Source organism: Tamandua tetradactyla, chromosome 8 (genome assembly GCF_023851605.1).
Source record: "Tamandua tetradactyla isolate mTamTet1 chromosome 8, mTamTet1.pri, whole genome shotgun sequence".
Lineage (NCBI taxonomy): Eukaryota > Metazoa > Chordata > Mammalia > Pilosa > Myrmecophagidae > Tamandua > Tamandua tetradactyla.
This window is the reverse complement of record NC_135334.1, coordinates 81,400,677-81,424,176: the sequence shown is the minus strand read 5'-3', so window position 1 is coordinate 81,424,176 and position 23,500 is coordinate 81,400,677. Positions and strand designations below refer to the sequence as shown.

At 44.6% G+C, this 23,500-nt stretch overlaps 1 protein-coding gene across 6 annotated transcripts in view; it reads right to left on the bottom strand.

Moving 5' to 3' along the window:
• The window catches only part of PPFIBP2 (PPFIB scaffold protein 2), a 180,101-nt gene that overhangs the window by 150,670 nt on the left and 5,931 nt on the right, over positions 1–23,500 (bottom strand). Inside the window, exon 1 of one of the 6 annotated variants that reach the window (XM_077113863.1) lies at positions 3,934–5,169. The exons of 4 other annotated variants lie outside the window; for them this stretch is intronic. The gene's annotated coding sequence lies outside the window, so the exon portion shown is untranslated. Of the gene's footprint in view, positions 1–3,276; positions 3,872–3,933; positions 5,170–23,500 lie in introns of those variants that run through there. One more of the 6 variants, XM_077113861.1, reaches the window with a different exon arrangement.

The following is a 23,500-nucleotide window of genomic DNA, read 5'->3' as shown; positions in this document are numbered from 1 at the left end:
ACACCAGTGAGCAGTTATTCTTCCTCTTTTGCAGATGAGCAAACAGCTTAGGCAACAAGGCTGACACACGCCCTTCTTCCTCTCACTCTTCTACTCTCCCTCTGAGACAGGAAGCCATTAAAGGCTTTTGAGCTCAGGGATAATATGACTTACCTTCTAAAAGGATTTCTTTGGCTGCTGCTTGGAAAATAGTCTGGGGAGTGAGAGTGAGTACTAAACACAGGAAAACCAGGTAGGAGATGTAGGCGGCTTGGACCATGATGAGATTGGTTGGATAGATGTTCTGATCCTTGATATCCATTGAGGGTAAAGCAAGTAAGATTTACTGAGACTGGACATGACCATGAGAGAAAGAGAGGAGTCAAGCATGACTAAAAGGGTTTTGCCCTGTGCCGCTGGAAGGACAGAGAGGACTGCAGGGGCAACAACTTGGGGTGTATGGGGATGAAATTAGAAGACTGGTTTTAGAAATAATCAGTTGAAGATGTCTAAGGATGCCTAGGAAGGCATGGTGAGTAGGCATGTGGAAATATGAGTCTGATGTCCAGAGAGAGGTCTGGGCTGGAGATATTAATGTAGGAGAAGTCTGCCCAAATACCAAAGATGGTATTTAAAGCCACAGCATGAAGTGACTTAGGAAATGATGGAGATAAAGAAGAGACCCCAGGACTTTCTGGAACACCTCAACGTGCAGCCATTAGGGAAAAGAAGAATTGATCAAGGAGAGAGAGTGGTGTGAAACCAAGTGAGGAGTTTCAGGAAGGAAGACATGACCCTATAGGCCAAATGCTGCTGAGTAAGCCAAAGAGACAGCCTTCTATCCAGACCCGCTGCTGACTTCACCTGCTCCCACGGTCTCACCTGTCTCCTCATTACTTCATCGTAGATGACTGCAGCAGCCTCCTAACTGGTTGCTCTACTTTTGTGCAGAATCTCTCCATTCACACTGAACTGAAGATTTAGCTAACTCAGCTGTTCTCAAACTCTTGTGTTTATCAGAATCACCTGGTATGCTAATCAAGCGCCTTAGTCATGTTCAATTAAGAGAGGGCCCAGGCCTTGGTATATTGGCCTAGCTCCCCAGGTGACTCTGGTACTGACCAAAATTTGAAAACCAGGGACTTAAAGCAAACACAGGTCTGAACCAGGAACTCTTCCTCTTAGAAAGTCTTAGGGACAGCCATCAGCCACAGTATAAAATCCATGGCCTTTTATCATTTAGATCTACCCTATTTGGTTGCAACTATAAGTTCTACCATACCCCTTTGCAAACCTCTGCCCCATCCCAACCAAACGGCTTATCTAGTGGACCTATCCTAATTGTTAGCTAATTAACTCCACCTGTTAGTTTCCTGCTTTTATACCCAGGCCAGCAGCTGCCCCTGCTAAATTCCCACCTGGGCTTCAAACAACTCCTCCGGGAAACCATGCTCCATCCTGCTCACCTAGCTATGACCTCCCTATCTCTTTGGTTTTGCAGGAAAATGATAAAAGTAACTTGTGCATCGCCATCTCCTTTGTGTCTGAGCTCCTGAGCTCCCCATTCTGTAGGCCTTAAAGAAACTTTTACAAACTTACTGATAAAATAAAGCTATCCATTCATCGTGGGAAATTAAGCCTGGCCAGCCCCCTCAGCACACCCAGTAGGCCCTCCCCTGTCTCTTCCCACACTTATCACCCACCTCCATCTCCAGTGTCCTCACACTGGGCAGCCTCAAATGCATCGTCTCCCCCGATTTCTCCCCGTCCCATCTCAGTGATCCACCACTTTTACCACCGTCACCAACCAGAAACCGGGGGGTCATCACAGGTCTTCCTTTCTCTCATCCCGCATCCAGTCAGTCACCAGGTCCAGGAAAGTTTCATTCAACCCTCTTCAGATCTGTCCCCTCATCTTCACCTGCCTTGTCACAGTCCTGCTTCAGGCCTCATCATCTCCCGTCTGAATAATTATTATCACTTCCTAACTGGTTTCTCGTCCTCCAGCCTTACCCAGTCCCTCAACCTACACACTGCTGCCCGGAGGATGGGTCTATTTCACAATTCTAATCGAGGCAACCAGCAACATTACACCCTTCATCAGCTTCCCTATCACCCAGGAAGAAAAAGGGATGCCTGAGGACTCAGAGAGGGAGTTAAGGACCCATGAGGTAGGTAAGCATGCACTCTGTAGTCAGACCTGCATTTGGACTCAGATTCCTCCCTTTAAAAGCTGTGCACTTGGACAGGTTCCTTAATAGCACCTCACCTCATTTTTGCTATTTTTAAAATGCAGGTGAAGATGCACACCTTGTGGGACTGCAGAGATTCAAAGTGATAATGTACGTATAAGTCCACTATATGTAACTGGGAGGTAGCCCACAACACAGCAATTATGATTCTCCCAGTCATGCCCAGCTCTCCTCTCTGAGCACCAACCATGAGACATGACAGCCAAGCTATTTTCTACAGGCTTGCATTCACTTTTGTGACCCCCTCCACATGTGATACTTCACCCCAAGACTCCTGTCCCACCGGCTTACCTCCCACTCCTCTTTCAGGACCCAATTCCAGCATCACCTTCCTCAGCGATCACCTACCATACCCCAGGAGGAAGTGATTGCAACTCAATCTCCACCTGTACTCCCAGGACAGACCTACCTTAGAGCACAGAGAACCTTCCAGTATGCTGGCCATTCCTTTATTTAACGAGTTAGTCCTTTATTGTAAAGCTGGTCCAGGACTTGGTAAAGAGCAAGTCTCCTGCTCGTAAATTTTGAATGAATGAACAGAATCAAATACCTTCCTGAGGGAGGCAGCAGAAGGCTCCCAAACGCTGCCATCTCAGGAACTCAGGGGTGGCAGGCAAGCCCTCCTACTTTCTACCAGGGGGCACAGACCGGGGGTCCTGAGGACTGATGGAGGTCCTGGACAGCTGGCCTTTTTGCCCTCAGAGAAGGGTGAATGAGAAGCAGAGCTGCAGCAGAGCCCACAGACACTGACTTTGGGTCAGGACAGAGAACATGGGCACAAGCATTAACTTTCCTTCAGAACAGAGGAGCCAGACCCAGGCATTCTGTTGTGACAAAGAGGAGTCATTAGACAGAGGGGGCAGGACACTGAGAAAGCTGCTATCAGAATTGCTGAATGTCTTGAAGTGAATATCTGACTTAAATAAAACTGAAGAGGTGGAGCTTTCATTTCTCTTGCCCCAGTGAATAGAAGCTAAAGCAGCCTAAGAAAAACTGAATAGGAGAAAATAAAAGAATGCCACTGAAAGTTAACAAGCATGCTTACCTTAGCTCCATCTAGTCACGGTATCAGTAGCTTTTAATAACAACCATTTGTTTAAAGTTTTATGGCTTCAAAAAATGTTGTTCACATACCAGGTGCCTCATCCTAAATATCCCAGATCAAGCTATTCTGATTCAAGTGTCAAGATCTCATCAAAAATGCTGAAAGCGTCCTAAAACGAGGTGCAGGCTGGTACTTCTGGGTGGCGACAGGGAACTAATGCAATCTTTCTTGCTTGGCGTCTTTTTCCCGCTGTACCAGGTTAGTGAGTTGTAGGCTCTGGGCATTCCCAGCCACTCCCTGCTGGGTGAGTTCCAGAGGAACCCTAAGAAATTCTGTGCTGGGGCCCTGCTCTGCCGATCATGCTGAAAGGAATCTTTTGCTTTCTGGGCTTTCCATATAAAACCCAACCCAACTCCTGTCACATGTCACCACTCCTCCACCAGCCTCCCCTGGCACATCCAAACCCAGATGCTTCCACTTAAGCACTTACCCAAAAAGCTCAAGCCCTTCTCACCAAACCACAGCCTTTAAAACAAGGCTCCATGATCCCTAGCAGCTCTTCCACCAACATGTAATAACAGGAGGGTGTGTAGTCACCAAATTGAACACCCCTCCTCTAAAGAATGCAAGGAATAGGACAAGGCACTGAGCCCTCACCTCCAGGTTCCCCGAGGCCAGACTTCCTCCCAGCCTAGCTGTCCCACGGCCTCAGGAGCAAGAGCGACATCCTCCCCTTACTTGAAATGACAAACTTAACAGAAACACATGAGCAGGAGACACCAGGAGCCCAGCCCACAAGGAGGAGTACAGGGTCTGGCCAAGAAACGCGGGCGTGAGTGAGTTTGAGGTTCTGACGGCTCACACCCAAATAGCACATCTGACCTTCTGGGTTTAAGAAACACCGAAAAGCTGATGTCCAGTTTCCCTCAGTGCCTTCATTTAATATTTTTAAACACTTGCTTTATCTTCCTCTGTTCTCATCTCCCATTTCTGCTCTTAACATTCCACCCCGAATGGGTGTTTTTTGCCAATTCAAGGGCTAATTGTGGTAAACAGGTCACAACAATCTCAGTGACCTTACCCTGAGTCTGTGATGAATGATTTCGGCAGATCTGAAAGGAAGAAGAATGAAAGTACTCTAATAAGGAAAGGGACTTGGAGGGCAGCCAGGTAGGAATCTGTGCCTTTGGAAATAGTGGGATGGGGATCCAGCCAGTATCTGGGGAGGTCCCCCAGTCAGTTTTCCCCTTAACACTATAAGACAAGTATCTCTGTGTGCTCACTGCAGTGGGACCCAAAGCAGCCACTTGGGATGGAAGGTTCTTTCCCTTCCTCCTGAGAGCCCAGAGAATGGGTCTAAGAAGGAAACATAAAGAACAAGCGTACCCAGTGAAGATGGGCTGTGAAGGACCTGGGCTAGGCACACAACTCACTCTAAGATCTAGACTATCTGCCCTCAGCCACACAGCCATTCACAATACATCAAAGTTCAGACAAACTACCTCCTGATACTTCAATTCCCACCTGTCTGTAAAAACTCTCTGCTCTAGAAGTTCAGAGAGAGTTTCCTTGCTTTTACTAGAAAGAGCGAACTCTGAAAAGAGTCTGTCCTCATTATCTCATTTAATCTTCACAGCAATCCTGTGAGGGATTTAGTATCAGCTCCACTTTACAAATCAGGCAACTGAGATGCAAAGATGCCTGAGATATCACGACTCCTGAAGATCCTCAAGTGGAGCCCAGGTTCAAGTCTGTCACCTAAGTCCTTCCTTGCTCTCCCCACTATACTACTTTGCCTACAGATTTGCTCAAAGCAGATGAAAGCTCATGAGAGAGAGTGAGGCTGGTTTCCTTGTTTAAACCAAAGAAGGTGCAAAACACTGGGGCCAAGAGACAGTTTGCCATCTTATCCCTTTCATATATTATTTTCATGGAGACTTCGCCTCCGGTCCTCATCCCCCTTCAACCCTGTTACAAAATAGTGTTTTATTTGAAAAAAAGATGTGCAGAAATGCAGCAAACAAGTTACGGAGAAGCATGACCCACAAAATCAATAGTATCTTTTAGGTTCATTTATCCATTTAACAAAAACTATTTGCCTACTATGATCCATAAAGCCTTGTGGGAGATGTTACGAGGGAAAAAAAATAAAAAGTTAAAACTGAGTTATTTACCTAGCAAGGGCCAAAAATCTTTCATCCCTCATCCAAGTCAATTAGAGCATCAAGATTTTGGGTAGACTTGGGCCTCTCTCCAGAACCCATTAGCCAAAGTCAACAAACTTTGGCTTTTGTCAATTTATACTTAAGAAATTCATAGATTAATGAATGGCTTCATTTCAAAGCAATTGTGATATTCCCTTTGTGAATAGAAAAACATCAGTTTCCTGAAATTCCCAACATTTCTAAAATTAAGGTCAGGTTGCAATTAACTGCTAATGTCAATTCTATCATGTCACTAGCTCAACAGGAAAAGAACATGGAAAATAAAGGCTCATAGCCTCATCTCATTCATTCAAGGGGATGGATATTTAAGGAGAGTTCATAGGGGCCAGACATCACAGAGGGTCCTGGGGATTCTGAGGGAGAAAACATTTATGGCAATAACGACATGGCATGATAAGCTCTCCTGTGAGAGGTAAGCTCAGCGTGCTCACAAGCCCTGGGCAGCAGGAAGAGTAGCCAGTGCAGTGTAGAAAGCCCTAGAAGACTTCACTGAGCAAAGGAGATAGCTCCAGAGGAAGAACAGGCAGACATGCATTCCAAATAAAGTAAAGAAAGTATCCTGAAGTATGAAAGAATCTTGTATATTTGAAGGAGAGGCAAAGAGTGCTGGGTGGTAGGGAAATGCGGGAAGCAAATAAGACTGGGATTAGCTTAGGAGAGGTCTCTCATCCCATCTCTCTCCTCTTGATCCCCAGAACTTGGCCTTTATCCACCAGCTGACAGCAACCACCCAAGGGAACTACCTAAGAGCCACCCACCCTTCCTCAACAATAATGTAGATGCAAGTACCTGAAGGAAGGATTCTTCTCAAAGGATCTCACTGGCCTCTCTGGATCCCACCCATCAAGTGTAGCCAGGCTATGGCAGCCAGTCCCCTCCACCTGCCTATCTCACCTCTCCTCCCAGACTGTCTCTGCACTTCTTTTACTCTGTTTGACCTTTTACCATTCCCTTATCCTGTTCAACGTGGAGCTCTGTCTACTCTATCAGCAGCCAGCATGGCAGTGCATCACTTAAAACTCTTCATCTCTCCAAAACAGTCTCACATCAGCCCATCTACCCAGCTCACATTGAACCTGCCTCTCTTTTGAGACCTACCCGGACTCTTCCTCCACCAGGAGAAGGGAATTCAGGTACCTCTTCATCTTTCTGTTCCCAGATATTGAATGATGTATATGGCTCCTTCACATACTCTCATCTAGACTCAGCCTCGGCATACTACCATGAGTACTTCTTTGATGAGAAAATGGAATCCCTCAATTCCTTCACCACTTCAAGCATCCCCTACAACTAATGGAAGAGCTGCCCCTCCTTCCTTTGACCTTCAATCTCCTGTCATCACCAAGGCCCAACCCCTCAATTACTTGTATCTCATCTGAATCTCACCCTATCCTTCTCCACAAATGTTAATGTCCCTGCTATCCTAAAACACATTCTTTGACTCTATACACTCCCTAGTACTATTTTGTGTTTCTCCTTCACTTCACAGACAATTTACTTACCTTCCATTCTAACACCCACTACATTTGTACACTGTGCTGCTTTTTCACTTGAACTATTTCAGCTCATATTTCTTTGAGAGGCAGTATTGGGTGGGAACTAAAACTATAAGCTTGAGTCAGACTGCATAGATTAGAATTCCATTTCTGACACTCACTAGTTATGTGTCCAAAGGCAAGATGCTTAATCTCTATGCCTCAACTTCCTCATCTATTAAATGGTCAAGATGCTTAATCTCTGTGCCTCAGCTTCCTCATCTATAAAATAGAAAACTACCTACCTCCAAGGGTGGTGGTGCAAGTTTAATAAGTTAATACAAATAAGCACTTAGACCAGTAACCAGATGGCTGAATGGCTTTCCTTGGCCCCTGTGATGGTTAATTTTATGTGTCAACTTGGCTAATTAACGGTATCCAGTTGTTTAGTCAAATACTAGCCTAGATATTGCTGTGGAGATATTTTGTAGATGGGGTAGCATCTATAATCAGTTGACTTTAAATAAAGGAGATTACTTAGGTAATGTGGGTGGATCTCATCCAATCAGTTAAATGCAAATAACTGAGGCTTGAGGAAGAAGGAAGAATTCTGCCTCAGACTACATTCTACACTCCTTCCTGAGATTCCAGCCTAATGAATGTGAACTCAAGACTTCAACATCCAGAATTTTCAGCCTCCTGCCTGTCTTACAGAATGTCTTATAATAAACTTCTGCCACACACACATCTCACGTATCTTGTCAGTCCTTTTTTACTCTGGAAACCCCTGACTGATGCAGCATCTCAAAAGTGACTTCGTACTTGCAATCATCTCCTCTCTAGGTTCTTCCATGTTCTCCTCCTCCTTTACTAAATGCCCTACCTCAGCTTCCACTTACTGTCCCTGGACAGATTCTGTCCTCAGCTCTTTTCTTCCTACAATCCCCCTGTGGATAATCCATATTTCATCTCCATGTTCATGAGTCACAAAACTAGATCTTTTTTTATAAGCTCCAGATCAAACTATCAACTACTCATCAATTTACTGCAGCCCCTGTACTTCAGCATGATCAGAAACCCTCCCAGGTGCCTGCCCATGCAAAAAATAAAAAGTAAAAGAAACCCTCCTGGTAGGGGCCTGTCATCACTGCTGCTCCTGTCCCCTTCCCCCCCACCCCCCCACCCCCCAGTTACTGGGGTTACCAGCCTCTTCTAACTATTGACTCTGCATTCACCTGTGACCCTTCCTTGCCACCTCCCTCACCTTCAACCAGCATTCAGGTCTCTAAGAGCCTCTCTATGCATAGGTGCTTTCCTCCATCTCATTATTCCTGCACATACTGCCCCAGCCTGTGTTCAGGTATTCAGAACCTGGAAACTGACAGGCTCTCTCCTGAGCAATCCTAGCCACCTGGGCTGTTCCACCACAGTCCATACTCATGAATCTGCCATCCAAGATCCTTTTTAGTTGACCCCAAATTGTCCTGGAGTCATGATTTAATAACAATGGCTGACATTTGTTCAGTACTTACTCAGCACTGAGCTAAGTGTTTATATGTCTATTATATCTCAATCTTAACTGTTATTAACCAAACGTTACAGACAGGAAAATCTTACAAATGGTAAGAAATTTGGCCAAATCACACAGCGAAGAAGCTACGGAGGTAGAATTTGAATTCAAACAATTTAACTCCAGGATTATGTTCTTAACTACTATGCTCATTGCCTCCCTGAGTCTCACCACTTTCTACTGCATTTCTGAGTCCTGACACTTCAGCCACACAGCATTCTCATGTTGCTGTGCCTTGTACTTGCTGTTCCCTTCCCTAAAGTTTCCTTGCCCTGTATTTCTTCATCAAGTTCATTTTTCAAGGCCCAGACAATTCTGCTTCCTTGATGACTGCTTCTTCATCCTTGCCTGACCAAATGAACCTTCGCTGAAGCTCACAACCCAAGCTCACACTTTCATTAGTTTCTGTTTCCTATTGCCATGGGGATATCCAATGGGAAGACACTGACAACTGACATCTCTCTTTCTGGGATATTCTCTCTGGGTGTGTGTTGCGGGGGAGGAAGGGGGCAACCAAGTAACTGGTTGGTGGGAATGAGAAAAGGAACTGTGTATGTACAGCTTGACTCCATCTTTTCCCCTTTCCCTAGAGCTGCTTGACCAAGGGAAGTGGCTTGCCCAGGAGAGGAGGCCAGCAATTATCTAGGTCCCCAGTAGAGGTGGGCATGTTAATTCAGCTAAGAGATGTATTAGGAACCCTACTGGCCACATTCTTCTCTAAACACCTTTAATAGCCATAAAGCTGATGTCTTGATCTCTACTGTCTGACTCCTGGTCTTATTTTTCAATTGATGCCAAACTCAGAGGGCATTTAAGCAAACTGAACAATTTTCAAGCCCCAAACCAACCTCGGTTACTCTCGATAAAGGTCAAAGAAACACTGCTCACAGAAGGACAGGTGAAGGTTGTCTATGTGGCATATGTATGACCGATACACCATCTCTGAGGGTCCAAGCACTGACCACTGGTGAGGAGGCTGCATCTTGGTCTGAGCTGATGCCCCTACAGAAACTAATGAAAGTGTGAGCTTGGGTTGTGAGCTTCAGCGAAGGTTCATTTGGTCAGGCAAGGATGAAGAAGCAGTCATCAAGGAAGCAGAATTGTCTGGGCCTTGAAAAATGAACTTGATGAAGAAATACAGGGCAAGGAAACTTTAGGGAGGGGAACAGCAAGTACAAGGCACAGCAACATGAGACTGCTCTGTGTGGCTGGAGTGTCAGGACTCAGAAATGCAGTAGGAAGTGGTGAGACTCAGGGAGGCAATGAGTCTTCATTGGTGCCTTCTGCCTGGGAACCTACTCTTCAGCAACCTGCAGCTGACCCTGTGTGCTTGTTTGAAAGGATAATGTGCCCTAGAAAAGCCATGCTTTAATTCTGATTCAATCTTGTGGGAGCAACTGTTTCTTTTAATCCGTAATCAGTACTGTATGTTGGAGGCTTGATTAGGTTATCTCCGCAGAGATGTGACTCACCCAATTGTGGGTGAAACCTTTGATTAGAAAGATGTGACTCCACCCATTCCAGGTGGGTCTTGATTAGTTTACTGGAATCCTAAAAAGAGGAAGCATTTGGAGAGAGCAACAGAGCCATGAGAGGAGAGAGCCACAAGAACCACAAGAGCCCATGCAGCCAGAGAGAACTTTGGAGATGAAGAAGGAAATCGCCCCTGGGGAAGCTTCATGAAACAAGAAACCTGGAGAAAAGGTTAGCAGATGCCCCATGTTTGATATGTGTCTTCCTAGTTGAGAGACAAACCCTGAACTTCACTGGCCTTCTTGAACCAAGGCATCTTTCCCTGGATGCCTTAGATCGGACATTTCTATAGCCTTGCTTTAATATGGACATTCTTCACAGCCTTAGAACTGTAAACTTGAAACTCATTAAATTACCCTTTTTAAAAAGCTGTTCCATCTCTGGTATATTTCATTTTGGCAGCTAACAAACTAGAACAACCTGTAATTCACTTTCCCAGGTGGGATAATGCCAGAAAGGTGGTCTGGGAGGGCAGGCATTTCTGATGTGGCCATTGGATAATGCCTACCAAAGTAAATTAGTATAATGGTGTCTGGTTTCTAGACTAGTCTTGTCTGTGTGGTCAGCATAAATCAGGCCCCAGGCAGCAAGCACCCTCCAGTGATGTCTGGCCCTGCAAACTTGCCCTCCCAGCAACCCTTACTTCATTCTTTCTCTCATCCACACCCTACACCTGTTCCCATGGCAGAGAGAACTTTATCCTACTGACAGGAACCTGCTGGCAGTATGTCTCCTCAGCCCCAGAACCCACCCTTCAAAGAAAGCTACCTTCATTTTCCTTCTCACAACAGAGAACACACACATACACACACATCAAATAATTTACCTCCAGGAACTAACAAATGTATATTGAGTCATTTCATTGCTTCAGTCTGATAATAAAAAAAAATTGGAGAAATGCTTCAAATGCAATATCAAATTGAATACTTCCAAAAAGTTTCATCTCAAAAACCACCTCCTAAAAAATATAACCAGCAAAGTGTAACTGTTGAAACTGAGCGGTGGGTAAAGCAATTCATTGTATTACTCCTTCTGCTATTGTATAAGTTTAAAATTTTTATAACAAAACGTTAAAAAAAAACACCTCCTGATAATGTGAGACACGTACTGTTGACTTTGGACATTATACATGATGCCCAATGGGTGGAGGTGGCTGAAGGATACACTGACTGAGAAGCAGAATGGTGTTGAATTGTGGTGTATACATATGATCAAATACTGTGCTGCTACAGAAAGGAATGAGTTGTGAGGTATGCAAAGATGTGAATGAACATTATATGATGCAAAATAAGCCAGAAACAAGAGAAAATGTTTCATATTTACATTTAGAAAATACTTGTAAGAAAACTGGGGCCTATAGCAGACACATTTAGTCCAGAGCTATAACTGTTATTTCTAGATTTTGAGAGACTGCACCATATATGTATAACCTGGTATTTTCCTGGAACTTTGGATACCTTTGTGACACCTAAAACTCAGAGTAGAAGTTCGGTAAGTCTGAAAGTCAGCATTGCCACGAACAAAAACCATTAAAGAAATTGAAAAAGGGATCAGATTTCAGTTAGAGATAAGAACAAAGCTGACTGGGTTGGGACTAAGGTAAATCAGAATACAGGGGTAAGGAGGACATTGTATTTTAGAACTTCACCAGCTCTTTGAGACCAAATGAAGAGAGGTTTATTTTTTCCAAAACCTCAATTTTCTGTAGCACATAATCTAACTCAACCTGTAACAACCCAAACACAGGGAGCCCAGAATGTGAACGATGGGTTGTAATTCTGTATAGCTTAATGTAATGCCTGGACACATCCTAGAGTATTTTAAGCAGATAATTATAAAGTATTGGCAAAGTCTCTTGAGGGATTGGAGAAAAAATATGGAACTCTTAAACTTTACCACCGGGGAAACCCCAACACTGTGTCAAACATCAGAGACTCCCAAGTCAATACGGCAAGTCCTTGATCTTAAGGCTTGCTCTTGTGAAGCTTATTTATCTCACGGAGAAGCTAAGCCTACCTATAGTTATGCCTAAGAGTTACTTTTGATGCTCAGATGTGGCCTCTTTCTCTCTAAGCCCAACTCTGCAAGGAAAATCATTACCCTCCTCCCTATGTGAGACACGACATCGAGGAGTGAGAGCCTCCCTGGCAATGAGGGGCATGACTCCCAGGGATGATCCTGGCCCTCACACCATGGGATCGACAATGCCTTCCTAACTAAAAGAGGGAAAAGAATTGTGCCAAAATAAGATATCAGTGCCTGAGAGAGTTCAAATAGAGTCAAGAGGCTATGCTGGAAGTTATTCATATACAAGCTTCAGCTAGATATTGCCATTTACCATGGTTTGCCAAACCCCAACCTGCCAACCCTAAAGAACACCTAGGGCTCTATGAGATTCTACAAAGGTTCCATGTACTATGATTACTTTCCAGAAACCTATAATCTGCAGATGGGTTCCTAGGCCATATAAATCCTGAAATCCAGAGAGGCCAGCCTCTCCAGATCATCAACTAGTTCCATCCCCCATCCTATATTATTGACAGCCTGTTCCAACATGAAAATGGGCATAGTCCAAGTACCCCTGAAGATTGTGAGAAAGATCAAAGGAGAAGATGGAGTTATACAGAGAAGATAGGATTTAACAAATAAGTATGACTGCTGAATCATTATACTGGTATTTTTTTTTAGTCTCCAGTGTCTGGGAGCAGCTATAGGTAAAAATCTAAAATTGTGGGACAGTAATCCAGACCAAACTCTGAAATCTGTTCTATAACTAATTTGAAATTTATTGCTTTTTTGTATATATGTTATTTTTCATAATTAAAAATCAAAACAAGCAAACAAACAAAAACACCTCCTAGGGATCCAGAGGGGCACAGGATTCTACCTCCCCTTACTGGGGACCAGCAGAACTTAGGTTGGGACCCAAGGTCCTGACTACTCATTCTATAGGGGCCTTCAGACTCCCAGAACACGCCCTAATGTTACACCAGCACTCCTCATTATGCCTCTTTTTTCTCATTGTTCAGATCCTTATCATCTTTCACTTGAATTGCAAAAACTGCCTCCTCTGAATTGCTTCCTACCTCTATCAACTCCCCTTCTATCCATCTTCCCAGGGGTGGACAAGATAGGTTTTATATAGTACATGATGACAGTCTCCTGCACCAAACCTTCCACAGCTCCTACTTCAGGGGTAAAGTCACCATTCAGGATCCTTCAATACAGCCTACCTTCCCAACTCTACTTTCTCCTCATGCTCCAAATGCCAGCTGCATTGGCTCATTCCTTACCCGAGCTACAGAAGGATTTTCATGTTTGTTTATTCTCCTTCCTCTACTTGCGATACCTTTCTCATCTGTATTTTCAAAATCCCACCTATTCTAAGGTCTTAACCAAATGCATCACCCCCAGGAAGACTTTTCCTGACACCAGTACCCCCTGCCCAGTCCCAGAAGGTCCTGGATGCCTCCACTGGCTCCCATCATAGCTGGTACCCACTGTTATCATCTCACTTACAGTTCTGCTTATATTATTTCCCAATGTATCTGTCTCCCCTTCTAAATTGAACTGCTTGAGGGCAGGAGTATGCCCTATTCATCTTTTAATCCACATGTCCAGCCAAGAACCTAAGACAGGGTGGATACAGTAAATGTTTGCTGACACAAAATGATAAATGTGTAAGTATCTGAGTAGAGAGAGAAGGGAGAAGGTGCTTGTGAGAGGGACTCTGGCAGGCTTTCTGAAATAAGGGTGGAGGGCTGTCCATGACAGCCTCCCCCATCTCACTTTCTCCATATCCAAGTCCCCTCTCCCTAGCAGCCTGATATTTAGAGGAAAGGCAGCTCTGCCATAAGGGGACCTTGGCCATGCTTGAGCAAGAGACATAACTGATGGATGCAATTATATTCCCAAAGGACTGATGGGCGAGGAGGATATAACTAGCTTCAGTGGATGATAAACACAGACATTTCTCATTCTAATACTTCACAATGATAAGTGAAAAGAAAAAACAAAGATCTGAATTGGCAAGTTTTCTTTCTCACCTAGATTGTTCATGCCTAACTAGTCTGCGGCCAGCTACCTCCTACAAGCTGCCTGGAGCAGGAGGTGGAGGAATACAGTCCCTAGAATTTGGTAAACTATAGGTAAACACTATACTTGGTTAACTGAGTTAACCAAAATATACTCTTTATTTTGAACCTTCATTTCAACATTTGTTGAACAATTTAACTTTGGTTTGATGCAATGGTTTTTCTTCTGTATTAATTTTTTTTTAATAATGAGTACAAGATGAAAAAACTTTAAAGACCAGCATGTGTACAGTGGCAATAGCATGGCTCCTTGTCTTCTCAGCAGGGAAGAAGAGAAAGGGGACGCTTTGCCTTGGGGGCACTTAGCCTCCCAGTGAGTGGCTGCAGGCCTGGGCTGGTGGGTATGAACAGAGTATTAGCAGCCCTGTCTTTTCTGGAGATCTAGAAGGCCTCAGGGGAACCAGATGAAGACAATGCACAGAACCTACTGCTGCCAAAGAGCCCAGGCTACAAGTGAACATCTCAGTTTGAAGCTTTTCTGGACTGGGACCTTTGAAAAGGTCAATCAAGCTGCTTCCACTGTGGCTGGGCTGGATTTGCCTTCCTCTCTTGGTCCCTTGGCAGGATCAACAAAGTGCATGCCTCTCCATCCTTCATGACACAGCCTTTGTTCACTGCAGAATTTGGAAATGCCCCCACTCGATTCTGGACACAGAACTAGGCAAACTTATTGGAAGAAGAATTTGCCTCTCCAGAGATGCTGGTCTCTGTTTTGATCCACTGTGTTTTCCTTCCCTCTCAGACTAAGGTAGACTTTGCTTCACCCCCTCAGACATTAAACATCCAGCTAAGAGCATTTCCTAGTATTTCTTTATTTATACTCTTCACAAGTTCTCCCTGAGTTGAACAGGACTAGAGACTAATACCATTTAGTGATGCCAGACTCAGATGCTTCAGGGAGGAGACCCTACAGCTTGACCACCTGTCATCCTGCATTCAAGAAGCCAAGAGCCTGAGGTCCAACCCTCTTCTCTTCAACTCTTTTCAACCACTCCAGAACATGATGGGGGTGGGGGGTGGGGAACAGGGAAGGGAAAGCCTGATCCCTAACCTCAGCTTACCAGTCACAAGATACTTGCTATGCAGATCACTTTCTTCCCAGAGCCTATAAGCCACAGCGTGGTTGAGGAGCTTTCCCCAAACAAGTGATCCAGGAATGACCTGTTTGCACATGTGCTCCTACAGACAAAGACAAGCTGGCTAGAGAACTACATTACACTTGGCACATACTCCCAGGGGGACTTAGAGGTCTTGCTCCTGAAAGTTTGTCAGTGTGACCCCCATTTTGACATGTACAAAATGTTCTGGGGGCCTCTCTCCCATCTTTCTTCACCTCTTCCTTTTTACCATAAAGCAAGGCCATTATCTTCCCATAGAATATACCCAAACAGTTCCTCAGACTCTAGGATGAAAAGTCTAGAGGCCTGTGTGACTCAAAAGGGCCATAGAAGGGAACAGCAATAGAGACATCAGAGTCCTTGCATCCTAGCCCATTCCAGCCCCAGGCCTTCTGCAGAGGCTGGTCTGTGCCAAATAGTATGTGGGGTGCCTGAAAGAGAGGAACCGGATGAGTGCAGAATCCAAGCTTTGGAGTCTGACCAATGAGATTTAAATCCAGTCTCTGCTATTTATGACCTGGATTACTTTTTTGACCTTGGATAATATGAATTAACCTCTAGGTTAATATGATGGAGATAATAATACCTGCCTTGCACAGGTCTGGTCAGAGGGTTAAAGGACAACAGATTAAACCACCCAGCTCAGTACCTGGTCCCATAATTAAGCAACACCCTGACATCCCCCCTCTCAGAAAAGTACATCTGTGTAGAATAACTGAGTTGTTCCAGAAGATAGATTTGCCCAAGAATCCTCATAAGGGCCTAAATGTTGGGATCAGGAAAAGAAAAAAAAAAAAAAAGGTGTTGACTCTCTTTGAGAAGTTACAAAATCCCTTGAAGTCAGGCCCCAAAATAGGCAGACCCTACAGGTACAGTGGGTCAAACAAACCACATGTTCCAGACTTGTCTCTCTAACAATATCTGACAAGAGGGATGGCTCCTTTGAAGGGAGATCGAGGCCACAGAGCCTCCAGAGCTGAAAATTTCCTATAGCTCATGTGCCCATTCTCATAGCCCCATAGCCGCTTCCCCAGCCATTTGGCCAGTCCCATCTGGTAGCCCTGCTCAGGGCCAGGAAGCAGGCTGAGTTCAGGACGCTATACTGTCAGGGTAGAGGCACTTGGCATAGAGGTTGCAACTGGGGTGATGGATATGGGAGACCACAAACATGGAAGTTAAAGCTGAAGCTGGGTTCTAAGGAGTCAGGGAGGGGAAAGATCCAAGTCATGACCGAATTTCTCATAACTGGTTTCAGTCTTGGAGCAGGAGGTCCCCAGCCCTCCACACTGGTATTAGGAGAGCCTTATTACCTCCAGAGATGGCCTGAAGAGATGGCAGTCAAGTTACACTGGTATCCCAAAGGGGCCTCACAATTGCACTAGTGGATGTCACACTCTTGCAGGAAACCTACAGCCCAACAGGCCATGCCCCCAGGGAATTATTTAGGAAAGGTTACTATACATAATGAATAACAGTAACACAATGAGGTGCATTTCTTATTTGGCTCTCATGATCTTCTTCATGAACACCATTCTTGATTTAATTGTTGCTTGATTTATTTAAAATTCTCTTTTAAATGTAAATGATCATGCCTCCAAAGTATTCAGTATTAGAAGCAGGACATGGAGGTTGAGCCAACATCCCACATTCAGCCTTTATCCCACCTAAAGTCTCTAGTTAACTTGACACTCCAAATCATTACAGTCCAGATGCTACCCTGACTTGGACCCCAGGTGCCCCAGGTGATTTCTCAGACCTTCTCCTCTATGGATGAGGGAACCCTTCCATTACAACACCTGAGGGATCCTAGGTCCAACCTGTGGATGGAAGCAGGTGACTGCCAAGACTGGATCTGGGCTCCAGGAGGAAGACCAAGGCAGGTATAGGATCAGACCTGTTCAGTAATAAGGACGAACTGGCATCTCCCTTGGGTTCTACAGGATACACAATAAAAAATAACAGCAAGTTAAACAGGCAGCCCCCACCAACTCCCACCTGCTCAGAGCCTGAACATGTCACCCATGGAAGTAAACAATGCTCTCCTTTCACACAAGTATTCCAGCACCTACTCCACACTCGTGCATGGGCAGGTTCTCAGCAAATGCTTACTGAACTATCAGTCCCTCCTCTCCACCACCAGAGCCCCACCTAAGTTATTGTGCAGATTTCTCTGGCTCTCAATCCTTTTCCTACCTTGCCAACCCACTCTGGAGTACCACCACTCTTGCTTAACATCCTTCTGTTTTTCTGGCTGACAATTCAGACCCCAAACAGGCAAAGTGGGTTGTAAGGAACTTGTTACCAATGTTAAAAGTAGCTAAGGTTGAAAATCTTTTTGCATAAATTAGAGAAGATTCAAGGTTATCCTGCCCCCATTCTAATATACTTTCTTGAATGGGAGAGAAAATAGAGGAATTCTGAAATTGCCTATAGTACTCAGTGAGTAATAGTTTCTATTGCATCATGAATAATTGTGCAACCTCCTACTATGTTAGAGATATATTTCCCAAATGTGTGTGTGTTTGTGTGTGTATATATGTACAGACACATTTATTGGGGCGGGGGTGTGCTTCATGAAAATTTGGCCATGCCCACCAAATGACTCTTAAAGGTAAATGTCATCTGGTACATGCTACCTTGATATGGCAAAAATGGTCTTCACTGGAAATTTAAGACCCTGTCTAATTTGGACTCTAAATATGGTGGTAAGATAAAGTGGAAAGAACAAGAGTTTTGAAATCAGGTAAAACTGGGCACAAATCTTGTATCAATCCCTTACCAGCTAGAGGATCACATCCTCTTTGAGCATGAGTTTCTTCCTCAAGTCCTAAAAGGCAGCTATGAGATTTAAGTGACCACAGATAGATAACTTTGTGCTCAATGACTGATGCATAGTGGGTACTTAAAATGTGATAATTTCCAATCCTTAGTTGTTCCCTATTTAACCTCATTTACTCCTCAGTTCTGGCCAAATGGAATCACTGGCTCTTTCACACACATGCCCCTTAATTTACCATCCTCATACCTTTCTTTGTGCATTGCCAGGAATGTCCTTCACCCCCATTTCTGTCTCCAGTCCCTGATTCAAGACACACCTCAAATGCCAGTTGCTTAATATCTTCTTTCTGACTTTTCACTGTACTTTCTTTTTAGTTATTACTGTTTTGAATAAAGGGTATATTCTTGAAGCTCCATGCAGGGTGGGGACATGTCTTATTCATCACAGGCTAGAAGACGGTCAAAAAATATTTGGGGAATGAAATAATAAATTAAGTTACAAGACTAGTGACTCCTGAATGCTTAAGAATTATACTCTACCTTTGTTCCTAAAAGGGTGGAAGATTCCCCAGATCTGGCTGGCCAATTTTGACTTTGGGGCTTCCATGGTCTCCTTTCCTATGATCTCACCAGGCTCCCCTCCCTGCAGGATATCCTGCCCCTCTGCCATCCAAGTTGCTTAACCACAGCACTCCACCCTCCCATCCAGTGTACCCCACCCTAAACCTCAGCCTACTTGAATAAGGCCCTGGTGCCCACAGCCCTTCCCCATCTCCTCTTGGGGCTAGTGCCTTGCTCTGTGATCCAGGCTGCAGAGAGGCTTCCCAGCGCTGTAGCCTATGCCCTCCCAGATCCTCCCTTCTCCACCCACCATACTGTCTCAGATGCTGTGAGTCTGATATCTCAGACCACATGGCTGCTGTTCTCCAAGTCCCAGGACATAGTGTTCTCAAGATCTTCAAGGAGTGGCCCATAAGCCTGCAAGAGACGTCATGCCTCAGAAAGGCAGTTATGCCAAAGTAGGCATCAGCTGAAGTTATACACATGACTTCTTTGGAATCACTGTCTCAGAATTTCATAGGACCTTTCCCCTCTCCCAGATTGTCACTGAGTGGGACACTCAGCCTGTGACCTGAGATAGAGAAACACCTGCACAATTTTGTAAAGAGCCCACCCCTTCCCCAGCCTCCCAACCTCATTCTACCCTACATGACTGCAAGTCATCTCTACTCAGAAGCCACCAAAAATCCCCTACTGCCAACAGCTTCTAATTCAGCATTTAAGATCTTCTGCCCTTATAGTCCCAACTTTTTTGTTCAGCTATTAAAAAAATTATTTCCCAATGGGAAGAGTCTAGCTAGGCTGGTTTCCTCACTTTTTTGGGGGGTGGTGGTGGTGGTGGTAGGGGGGGTGCATGGTCCGGGAACTGAACCCAGGTCTCTATCAAGGAAGGCAAGCATTCTAACCATTGAACTGTCCATGTACCTCCTCACTATCTTTTAATCCCACTTTGCTCACTCCTGCTTTTGTGCCCTTTACTAATGATGTTTCATTGACCAGGGATCCCTACATACTCTCCCCTTCTCCCACTAAAGCCCCACCTACCCTAGTAGGCTCAGCTCTAGTTCCAATTCCTTAGGACGCAGATTGCATTTGTTCAGCCAAAAAACCTTCTCTTTACCATAATCCTATAGTGCTTTTAGTCAAACCTATTATCTCAGCAAATTTATTTTCCCCTGTTATTTCATGAACTTCTCTATTGTCAATATTTCTTGAAAAATACCCTCTTCCAGTAGACTCTAATACATGCTCCAAGAGAGCCATCTGGCCCTAGAGATAGTCCTTAGTTCTTCAGAATTTCTTCCATCATACTGAACTAAAAGCCGCCTCTTTAATTCCCTTTACCATCACCACCATGAAGTCTCTACTATGCCCTCCTGAGCAGTGCAGAGCACAGTGACTCCTCCACCCACATGTAAACAGTAATCACAGCCTGTGTCTTCCCGTCGATCCCCAGGTCCCTCTGCACCATCTGGCATCCCTTGTCCATCTGCTCCCAGAGTGTGCTGCCCAGGGTACCATCACCAGATGTGGCCAGTCTTGGCCAGTACAGGGAAAGGTGAGACAATCTCCTCTCCCAAGGTCTACACCTGAACTTCTATTAATGCAGCCTGGGCTTTCCACATAAGCTAGTAGGAAACTCAAATTATTGACTTTTGGAACCTAAGGGCAGGACTTTGCACTCACATCTGCCCCATCTCATTGAGGTGGTTTGGGCTCTGAGTGCTCTCTGTCTGCTGTCTTTGGCCCGTACATTGCTAACCAGCTATCTGAAACCAAGCTGGTACTGACCCTGCTGCATGCTTTTTAAAATTTTTTTTTTATTGTATAGTATAACATATATACAAAGCAAAGAAATAAAAAAGCAATAGTTTTCAAAGTACTCTTTAACAAGTAGTTACAGGACAGATCCATCCCAGAGTTTGTCATGGGCTACCATACAATCCTCTCATATTTTTTCTTCTAGCTGCTCCACAATATAGGAGGCTAGAGGGCTTAAAATTTTTTAACATCACAATCGATTTTTCCTTCTTTTTCGTGAAAAACAACATATATACAAAAAAGCTATAAATTTCAAAGCACAGTACCATAATTAGTTGTAGAACATATTTCAGAGTTTGATATGGGTTACAATTCCACAATTTTAGGTTTTTACTTTTTTTTTTTTTTTTTTTTTTCTGAAATGAGACCAAAGGCATTTGGCTAAATACTGCGCGAGGTTTTTACTTTTAGCTGCTCTAAGATACTGGAGACTAAAACAGATATCAGTTTAATGATTCAACAATCATATTCATTTGTTAAATCCTGTCATCATTGTATAATTCCACCATCATCTTTGATCTTTCCATCCCTCTCTTTAGGGGAGTTTGGGCTATGGTCATTCTAAATTTTTCATCTTGGAAGGATCTATTACTAATATGGGGTAGGGAGATGGAACTATCTGATGTTCTAGAGAAGCCAGGCTAGGTTTCAGGACTTATCTGGACTAGGGACCCATCTGGAGGTTGTAGGTTTCTGGAAAGTTACTCTAGTGCATGGAACCCTTGTGGAACCTGCCATGCACTTTTGCCTCCTGGGTTTCCTGCTCACCTCTACACTGGCTCTCCTTTCTGTGTCATACCTAGAGGCCCAGAGAATACCTACTTCTTCCTAAAATTTTAAGATAAGCCCTCTGGGTGATATAAATTGCTTCTCCTGATAAATTACTTTTTCCAGACTTCCTGAAAAGATAATAATGATGATGGTACCATTTATTGACTATGTATGATATGCCAAGCCCTGCAGTCAACTTTGTACATGTATCATCTTATTTAATTCTCCTGACAACACTATGAAGTAGGCCTATCACTATTACCATTTAATAGATCAAGAATTTAAAGCTCAGAAAGGTAAAAAGGCACGTTCTTTAGAGCCAGGATTTAAATGGAGGCCTGATTCAAAGCCCACACTCAGAGGACCTCTGGGGTCAGGGAAGCCAAGTACTCATGATGGAGAAAACTGTTGTCTGCCACGATGGAATGAGCTGGGGCGTGTGGAGGAACAGGAGGTGTCCATTTCCTCATCTCCAGTAGCAGGACAATAATCCCAGCCAGCCAGGTTGCAGGGTATTGCACAGCAGCAGCGAGCCAGCACAGTGAAAACCGAGATGGACACGCAGGATTGTTGTTGTTACAGAGTAAGCCTTTCATGGAAGAACCAGATGTCTTGGCGGGTTGCAGGAAGAGCTTATATAATAAAACTTTTTCATGACATCCAGTCAAGGTCAGGTGACAAAGCCAAGAACAATTATTCCTTTGCTTTGGTAAAATGTTGATTTATGAGAATCTGCCTTTCCTGCCCAAATTCAAGTTCTCACTTCTCCCTTCTTTCACTCTAGTCCATTCTCCCCAACCACCTCCCACCCCCACCACTCACCCCCACTGCTCATAAAATTTGGAGTTTTCGACAGAGATTGAGACTACACATCCCAGTAAGCCTGGGACAGTTCTGATTTATGCCTGTTATCCCAGTTTAGAATTTGGCTGCCTCCTTTCACTCAAAAATGTCCCACTTTGGACAATACATCAAATTAAATCTAACACTCTGGGATCTTAAAAAATCACTTCACTTCTCTGGCTCCTGTTTCCCTCCCATAAGAAGGGAATAATGCTATCCACCTCACCCAACCAAAGCCAGAAGCTTCACTCTAGCCTCTCTGGAGGAAGCTTTCTATGGGGCCAGTCCATGGTGCCTCCATAAAACAGTTGAACATTGACCTAGCTGTTCATGCAGCTAGCTTTGATTCAGGAAGAACAAGGTCTTAGGTTGAACAAAGGAAATGGTTGCCCCCGAAAAGAACAGAATTGTTTGCAACAAATCCATTTCTGTTCCTTCTAGTCTGAATTATAGTCCACTCTACTCTTTCCCCTTAATCTCTACAACAGACTTTGGGTTCCTTTACAACCAGTGCCTGTGCATATGCTCTCACAGTGCCTGTGCATATGCTCTCACACACAAAGACTATCATACTGAGGAGCCTGTCAACCCAAAGAGTTTGTTTTGGCAGGGCTCTCTGGGCCTTTCTGCCAGGAGCAGGTTGGAGAAGTCTGTTAAGACTTCTTTGGACACCCCAGCATGGTCATGGGATTGGCCCTCCTGGCTCAGCCTGGGAAGCCCAGCTGCATCTGACTGGGACATTCCAACCATGCACACATGACTGTGGAATTAAATCTTTACCCTGGGGACTTGAGGCAGGAGTTCTGACTATCCCACTAAACAGCCCCCTATCAGTGGCTGACAAGCCACAGGTATCCATAAGGGCAGAGAAACCTAGGGATTTAGATCACCTCCTTCTCTTCTATAGAAGAGAACAGATATACTCTAAGCAAATCCACTGAATGGTTTCAGTGGATTGAGGTGACCACTGTGTCAGGGTACATGGCAAAGGCAGGACTCGTCCTGAGAGGCTGGAAGCTGAGAAGCCTGGCTGAGCAGAGAGGAGGTGTGGAAGGGAGGAGTATGGAGGGCAGGAACCCCAGCCTCAGGGCCGCGGAGTCTCTTAGCAGCTGTGCATATTCTAGAAAAGGTCCTCTTTCCTTATCTGACAGCTCTGGCCCTCACCCAGCCAGCTGCATTCCTGACACTGGCCCTACACACAGGCCGCTGCTTGGAGGAGGTTCTCAGGGCTGGCTGTCTTCTCCAGCTGGCCCCAGCCTAACATCACTACACAGGCAGCTTCTCATGAACTGGGTGGCTGTGTCCCTAAAGTCTGCCTGGGGCAATAAAAAAGGTGCTTGGATTCTGGAATATATCTTTCCATGGAACTGATAAATGGATGGTGAGTACGTTCCCAGGAAAGCTCATTAATATACATGTACGCACACTAAGCACT